The sequence below is a fragment of the Pteropus vampyrus genome, unplaced genomic scaffold (assembly GCF_000151845.1).
Source record: "Pteropus vampyrus isolate Shadow unplaced genomic scaffold, Pvam_2.0 Scaffold10, whole genome shotgun sequence".
Taxonomy (NCBI): Eukaryota; Metazoa; Chordata; class Mammalia; order Chiroptera; family Pteropodidae; genus Pteropus; species Pteropus vampyrus.
In genome coordinates, this window is record NW_011888791.1 from 458,007 (window position 1) to 466,095 (window position 8,089).

The 8,089-nt window shown below is 37.5% G+C and overlaps 1 protein-coding gene and 1 pseudogene across 1 annotated transcript in view; one reads left to right on the forward strand and one right to left on the reverse strand.

Annotated features, from left to right (window-relative positions):
• REC114 (REC114 meiotic recombination protein) overlaps nucleotides 1-8,089 on the reverse strand; it is a 112,828-nt gene that overhangs the window by 86,061 nt on the left and 18,678 nt on the right. The window lies entirely within an intron of this gene.
• Nucleotides 1,442-2,009, forward strand: LOC105303297 (annotated as a pseudogene).

The following is an 8,089-nucleotide window of genomic DNA, read 5'->3' on the forward strand; positions in this document are numbered from 1 at the left end:
AGAAGAGCAGTATCAGCCTGTGTCGTCTGAAATCCCTACTGGTCTCCCAGCCTCCAAGAGGTTACAATGGAGCTAGACAATTTACTTATATGAGTCCTTCCTACTCCTCTACAGAAGGCCCAGAAGGCTGGGGCTCATGCACCTTCTGTCACTTAAGGTATATATCCACTGTGTACTTGCGCCCCAAGGGTAAAAAGAGGTATAAGTTAGACAAAGAAAAATAACTACACGCCAAACAGGCTAAAAGCAATGAAAAAGAAAGAGAAAACCCAGAACAGGTAGCTCCTAATGGAACAGAACTATTGAAGAACAAAAACATAAACCAAAAAAAAAAAAAAATTATTATTATTATTATTAAAAATACATAAGAAAAGTCCTGGAGCTAAAAATATGCTTTATAAATATAAAACTTCAATAGCTTAATTAAAGAATTAGATGTATACTTGTGAGGCCAAATTAATGCTCTGAAAGATCAGGCAGGAGAAATATTCAGAAACACAGAGCAAAACTACAAATCATACGTGCAAGATAATATGAAGCAAAGATTCCAATCCATGAGATCGAATTAATGATAGAAGCTAAACTGGAGGTGGGAAACAGACTGAGGAAACGCAATGATTAAACAAATAATAGAAGAACTGTCCTACAACTGCAAAAAAGACATGAGACAGAAGATAGAAAAGGTTCAAGCTCCAGCTACTGATGGCGGGGGAGCGGCGGAATCAACAACTAGACACATCCTGATAAAGTTTCTAAATTAGAAGTATAGAGGAAGGTCTTAAAAGCTTCTAGTCTTTTTAAAAGGCTCTGTCCAATACTAGAGGATTCTAGAGAACTAACTCATTTTTTAAAAAAGTGGTAAATAAAGTAAAAGTATCAAGCATTTGTCCCATCTCTCCTATACAAACTGACCACTAAGTAAACTAGTAAATATGAGGTTTTTCTTTACTTCTTCTATAAAGAATATAAAATATTTTTATATTCCAGTCAATAATTGAAGGAAAATGATAAAATTAGGATATCAACATTTTGCAGCTCCTAATTAGCTAATGGCTCTAGACATTGTGCATCAATAGCTGCAACATCACAAAGAAACAGGCATTACATACTTCCAATGGGAAGAAACCAAAACGTCTATTAAGTAGCATTGCCAAAAAAATCCAACCTGAACTCGATCGAGGCTCTAGATTCAACTATCAATTAACAAGAAATACAGAAGACAAAAGATCACATTAAAGGCACTATAGGGATGGAGTCAGCAAAATCCATACTGTCAGAAACCATTGGACTCTGTTACTTCAACAAATAAATTTCAAGGAAGTGAAAGAGTTAGGTCAGGGAAACATATGGAGGAAAACCTAAAGATTAAAAGATATACCAATCAATTACAATGTATGGTCCTATTTAAAAGAGTTATGGTACTGCGCTGGATGAGGGGCGGATGGAAGCGTGCAGTCTCAGTTTGGCTGGGGGCCAGGACCTTTGGAAGACCATGGGGAACCTGCTTTCCGGGCTTCTGGAGGTAGAGGAGGAAGAAGAGTTCTACCAGACAACTTATGGAGGTTTCACAGAGGAATCAGGACATAAAAAGTATCAAAGGAACCAGTCAGACACAGAGGAGGAGGTGGACTCTTACTTTAACATGGATGAAGGGGATAAACCATTCAGTGATGGAGAAGCAGAAGAGCCAAGAAAGAAGCACCGAATAGTCATCAAAGCCTGTAAGGAGCCTCTCAAGAGGTTGAGCACCCCAGCTGGTAGCTCTCAGAAGGCCTGAGAAGAGTAGGCACTGCTACTGCTAGAACTACAGGATGATGGCTGACAGTCGAAAGTCCATGTGTCAATCTACAGCTGAACACACATGACAAACATTCCTTCAGGTACAGGAGAGGTAGGGCCAGTCACAGCAGTAAAAGGGAGCCCACAGCGAGTGGCCCCTGACCCAGGAGGAGCTGCTCAGGGAGGCCAAGATCACAGAAGAATTCAACTTACGTTCTCTGGAGACTTAAGAGCGGCTCAAGGCCAACAGAAAGCGGGTTTACAAGAAGTAGAAGTGCTTTGGGCCCATAATTACCTACCACTCAGTGACAGTGCCACTGGTTGGAGAGCCAGGCCCTAAAGAAGAGAACGTTGATGTGGAAGGGCTCAAGCCTGCTCCCATAGTTTCTGCATCGGCTCCCAGTGCCGGGACTGGACCTGTCAATCCTCCTGCTTGCTGTTCACTGTACTTTAATCATTTTCAGTGATGATGCAACATTAAAGGAATGACTTCCCCAAGGGAAGCCCCCAAAGGTCCCTGTTTGGGACATATGCCCAATGACCCATCACCCCGACCTATACCGGGGCCCTGTGACAGACATACCCTATGCCACTACTCTGTGAGGCCTATAAAAAGTACATCACTGCCCATGACTGCTGACAACCACCTGGGCCCTGGGCCCTGGCCCACCACCTCATCAGCCCCTCCCTGGCTCTGGGCCAGGAGCCTTGCACCAGAAAATTGTCATCAAATGAGTGTCTAATCCTTAGAAACCTCTTTCCAGCCCTGATGTGGGGCTCTCAGTGTTCCCCTTTCTCTCCCTGCTTCTCCCTTTGTCATCTCTAGGTTTTGCCTAGCCTTTTTCTGTATTTCTTTCACCAACTCCCCGCCTAGCTCCTACTGATTTTGTTTGGGATTTTTAATCTAATAAAACAGAAATATCCTAAATAAATAAATGAACAAATGAATGGATAAATAAAAAATAATAAGTGTCATGGCACTTATAAGACTTAGAAATCTGAGCACTATTTGATAATAGTAAGGAATTGTTATTTTTTCAGGTAAAATGTTATTGTAATTATTTTCTAAAAGTTCTTATCTTTTAGAGACAATTAAAATAATTGATGAAATGGTACAATGTCTGAAATTTGCTTCAAAATAACATGATGGACATGGATAGGATATAAATGAAACCAAACTAGACATGAGTTGATAATTGTTGAAGCTAGTAATACGTACATGAGGGCTTACTATACTATTATGTCTCCTTTTAATTATGCTTGAATTTCTTTATAATAAAAGTTCTACAAGATGCATCCATGTTCTTTGTTGGCTAGGTAGAGCAAGGTTAAGGAAAGCATTCAGCTTCCTACAAAGAACAAGATTATTATTTGTAATTTCCTAACTTTACAGAGAAATTTCAATATCATAATGCCTACCATAATACAGGAACTAAGAAAAAATTACTTATTTCTGGCTCTTGGGAATATTTTTAATGACTCAATATAGCTTTTAATTGGAATGTCCACATTAGCACAATATGAAAAGCTCAAAGAAAAATGTTATCTCTAATGACCAAGTCATCACAGAAAAAGATATTAATTTTAAGGTGTCATAGAGAACATAAATCATGTTCATATCTTCTTTCCAGTTGCCAACTAAGTGTGGCTTAAGATTTAGGTCATCAAAACAATATGTATAAAAACAGACATGTAGACCAATGGAACAGAATAGAGAACCCAGAAATAAAACCATGCATGTACAGTTAACTAATATTTCACAAAGGAGCTAAGAATACTCAATGGAGAAAAGACCATCTCTTCAATAAATGGTACTGGGGAGAGTGACATCAGATACATGGTGGAGTGAGGGACATACCCAGATCTCTCCCCTTGAAACAACAATAAGCTAAACATCTAAAACACAACAAAAAACACCCAAACTGCACACCAGCACTACTGAGCATGGGATCTGTGAATAAGAGCTACCACAGGTCAGAACCCCAGGAGCTGGGTGATAGACTGGGAGAAACAAAGAAGCTGCCTCTTGCTGGAGCTCCCTGTAGGAGGAGGGGGAGGGGAGAAGGTGCTGCAAGTTCCCTGAACAGCCCTGCCTGGGAGAGCTATGAGCACCATGCAGCCCGTGGCAGTGCCTAGGCAACAGGGCAGAAAGCAGAGACGTGGGGATGGCAGAGAAGCAGGGATGGCAGAGAAACAACAGTTGATTATTACCAGCCATGGCTGCAAAATGTGAGGCTGAGCCACAGCCTCTAATCCCCCAAGCCAGAGGTCCCATCCTCCCATATCCTCCGAGACTGAACAATGCACAGCCCCAGGGGAATCTGAGCAAATGCTACAGAAACTGTCACTAACACTGACAGGGACTGAGACTGAGGGTAGTGAGCATGATTAAATATCTATAAGAAAAAAATGGCATTATTGAGACTTTATATGAAGCAGGGATCCAAGAGACTTAGATGCCACCTACTGGAAGCCAAAAGAAAAATGCCTTCTTTACAACAGGTTAGAGAGACCTTTATATAATAAATCTTCTTTCTGGGAAAAAAAAAAAAAAAAGCAGAATACATTTCCATTAATGTCCAGCCAGAGAAATAGTCCATTAAATACCACAAACAAGGTGACAAGGCATCTCAGAAAGAAAGAGAAAAATCTCCAGAAAATAAGCTTACAGACATAGAAATATGCAACTTAAATGACAGAGAATTCAAGATGGTACTTCTGAAAAAACTCAGTAAGATCCAAAACAATTAATATCAGCAATTTCAGAAACCGAAAAACAACTAGATGAGCAGAATGAGTTCTTTAGCAAGGAGCTTGAAACCCTCGAAAAGAACAAAATAGAACTTCTGGAGATGAAGAACACACTGCAAGAGATGAAAAATAAAATAGCAAGCTTGAGAAATAGAGTTGACCAAATGGAGGAAAGGATCAGTGATATCAAAGACAGAAACCTATAAGTAAATCAGAAGGAAGAAGAAACTGAAGGATGAAAAATAATGAAAGAGAAATACAAAAACTACCTGATACCATCAGGAGAGGAAACGTAAGAATAATGGACATTCTCGAAAGGGAGGAAAAGGAGTAGGGATTAGAAAGTATTTTCAGACAAATAGTTGATGAGAACTCCCCAAATCTAAGGAATGAGATGGAGCTTAGAATTCAAGAAGTCAACAGAAAACCCAATGCCCTCAATCCAAAAAGATCTTCTCCAGGACACAATGTATTAAAATTATCAAAAATCCATGACAAAGAAAGAATTCTCAGAACAGCCAGGGAAAAGAAGATGGTAACCATAAAAAACTCATGAGATTATCACTGGACTTCTCAGCACAAATCTTACAAGCATGAAAGGAGTGGAATCAAATATTCAAACTACTAAATGAAAAGAACTATCAGCCAAGAATAATGTATCCAGCAAAGCTCTCCTCTAGATATGAAGGAGAAATAAAGACCTTTCCAGACATAAAAAAAATTAAGAGAATTCTCCACTACGAGGCCTGCATTACAGGAAATACTGAAAAGGATCAGCTTGCTTGAAACAAAATGACAAAAAAACAAAACAAAAAAAACCATAATTAGAAGTAGGGCAACTAGTAGGCAAATAGAAGCAGAGGAGTGCAATCCTTACTAAGAACAAGGCATTATAAGCTTAAACGATAAGAAGAGATTTGCTATAGCAAGATAGAAATGAACATTCACCGTACATAGGGACAAATTAAACAACAATGACTGAAAAGGGGAGGAATCAAGAATCCAAATTCGCAAAGGGAAATGGAGATAAAGCACGCACAGAAGAAAATGGACAAATATAAATAACTGTCCTCTATATATTCATAATAGTAACTACACGCTAAAGATTCAGAACTGAGGTATATAGCATAAAACAAGAAGGATCAGAAGGAAAACCCACAGAACCCAACCAAAAAAAACAAAAACAACAAAAGGAAAACCCACAGAACCCAACCAAAAAAATAAATAAATAAATAAAAATAAAACAGACATACACAGACAAGGAAGCAAAGGAAACACCAAGCTACCATAAAGCAAAACATAAAACAGTTAGAGGAAAACCTTCTATTTCAATAATCACCCTAAATGTAAATGGACTGAATTCACCAATAAAAAGGGACCGAGTTGCAGAATGGATCAGAAAACAAAACCCAACCATATGCTGCCTTCAGGAGACACATCTCAGTTCCAAAGACAAATACAGACACAAAGTGAAAGGGTGGAAAATGATATTTCAAGCAAATGGCATTCAGAGAAAAGCAGGAGTAGAGGTACTGATGTTGGACGAAAGAGACTTCGAAATAAAAAAAGGTAAAGAAGAATACTGAGGAACACTTCATAATGATAAAGGAAATCATGCACCAAGAAGACATAACACTTATTAATATCTATGCTCCCAATCAGGGAGCCCTGAAATACATAAAGCAATTACTAACAGAACTAAAGGGAGAAACAGACCAAAACAACTACTGCTGTAGGGTACCTAAATACCCCCCTATCGGCTATGGACAGATCATCCAAACATGAAATCAATAAAGAAATAACAACCTTAAATGACACATTAGACCAACTGGACATAATTGACATTCACAGAGCTTCCATCTAAAAACAGCTGCTTATACATTCTTCTCTAGTGCACATGGAACATTCTCAAGAATCGACCACATACTGAGACACAGAGACAGCCTCAACAAATATAAGAGGACTGAAATCATACCAACCATATTCTCTGATCATAATTCTCTGAAACTAGAGATCAACTGCAAAAAGAAATCAGGAAGAACCACAAATACATAGAGATTAAACAACATGCTACTGAAGAATAACTGTGTCAGAGATGAAATAAAAAGAGAGATCAAGAGATACATAGAAATGAATGATAATGATAAGACAATATATCAAAACTTTTGGGACATGACAAAAGCAGTCATAGAGGAAAGTTCATATCATTATAGGCCTATCTCAAAAAACAAGAATGAATCCAAATAAAAAACCTAATGTTTCATCTTAAAAAAATAGAAAAGGAAGAAAAAAATGAAGCCTAAAATTAGCAGAAGCAAAGAAATAATAAAAATTAGAGCAAAATTAAATGAAATTGAAAACAAAGCAAAAAAAAATAATAGATGCAACAAAGAGCTAATTCTTTGAGAAGGTTAATAAAATTGACAAACTCCTGGCTAGACTCACTCAAGAAAAAAGAGAAAGGACACAAATAAACAAAATCAGGAATGAAAGAGGAGAAATTATGACAGACACCACAGAAATACAAAGGATCATACAAAAATACTATGAAAAAGTATGTAACACATAATTTAATAACCTAGAAGACATGGACAAGTACTTAGAAAGATCCAACCTTCCTAGACTGAATCAAGAACCAGAAAATCTAAATAGACCAATCAGCAGTATGAAAATTGAAATAACCATCAAAAACCTACCAGATGGCTTCACCAGTGAACGCTACCAAACATTCTAGGAAGATTTAATATCTATTCTCCTCAAAATCTTCCAAAAAATCGAAGAGGAGGCAATACTTCCTAACTCATTTTATGAGGCCAATATTACCCTGATACCAAAACCTGGTAAAGATAACTCAAAAAAAAAAAAGCACAAAAAACTACAGACGAATATCTCTCATGAACAAGATGCAAAAGTCCCAAATAAGATGCTAGCAAACCTAGTACAGCAACATATTAAAAAGATTATACACCACGATCAAGTGGTCTTCATCCTAGGGGCACAGGGATGGTTCAACATACACAAATCAATTAATGTAATGCATCACATAAATAAATTAAAAAATAAGAATCACATGATCATACCAATAGATGCAGAAAAGGCCTTTGACAAGATACAGCATCCATTTATAATCAAAACACTTAACAAAATCATTACAGAAGGAAAGTACCTTAACATAATAAAGGCCGTATATGACAAACCCTCAGCCAACATTATATTTAATGGTGAGAAGCTAAAAATCTTCCCTCTAAGATCAGGAACAAGTGATAGCTGTCCACTATCACTACTAATATAACATTGGAAAAGGCTGTCCACTATCACTACTAATATAACATTGGACGTCCTAGTGAGTGCAATCAGACAAGAGAAAGATATAAAAGGCATCCAAATAAGAAATGAAGAAATCAAACTGTCATTATTTGCAGAGGACATGATTCTGTATATAGAAAACCTTAAAGACTTCACAAGAATACTACTAGAAACAATAAGCAAATACAATGTAGTTTCTGCATACAAAACCAATCTTCAAAAATCCATAGCATCCCTATACTCTAATAATAAA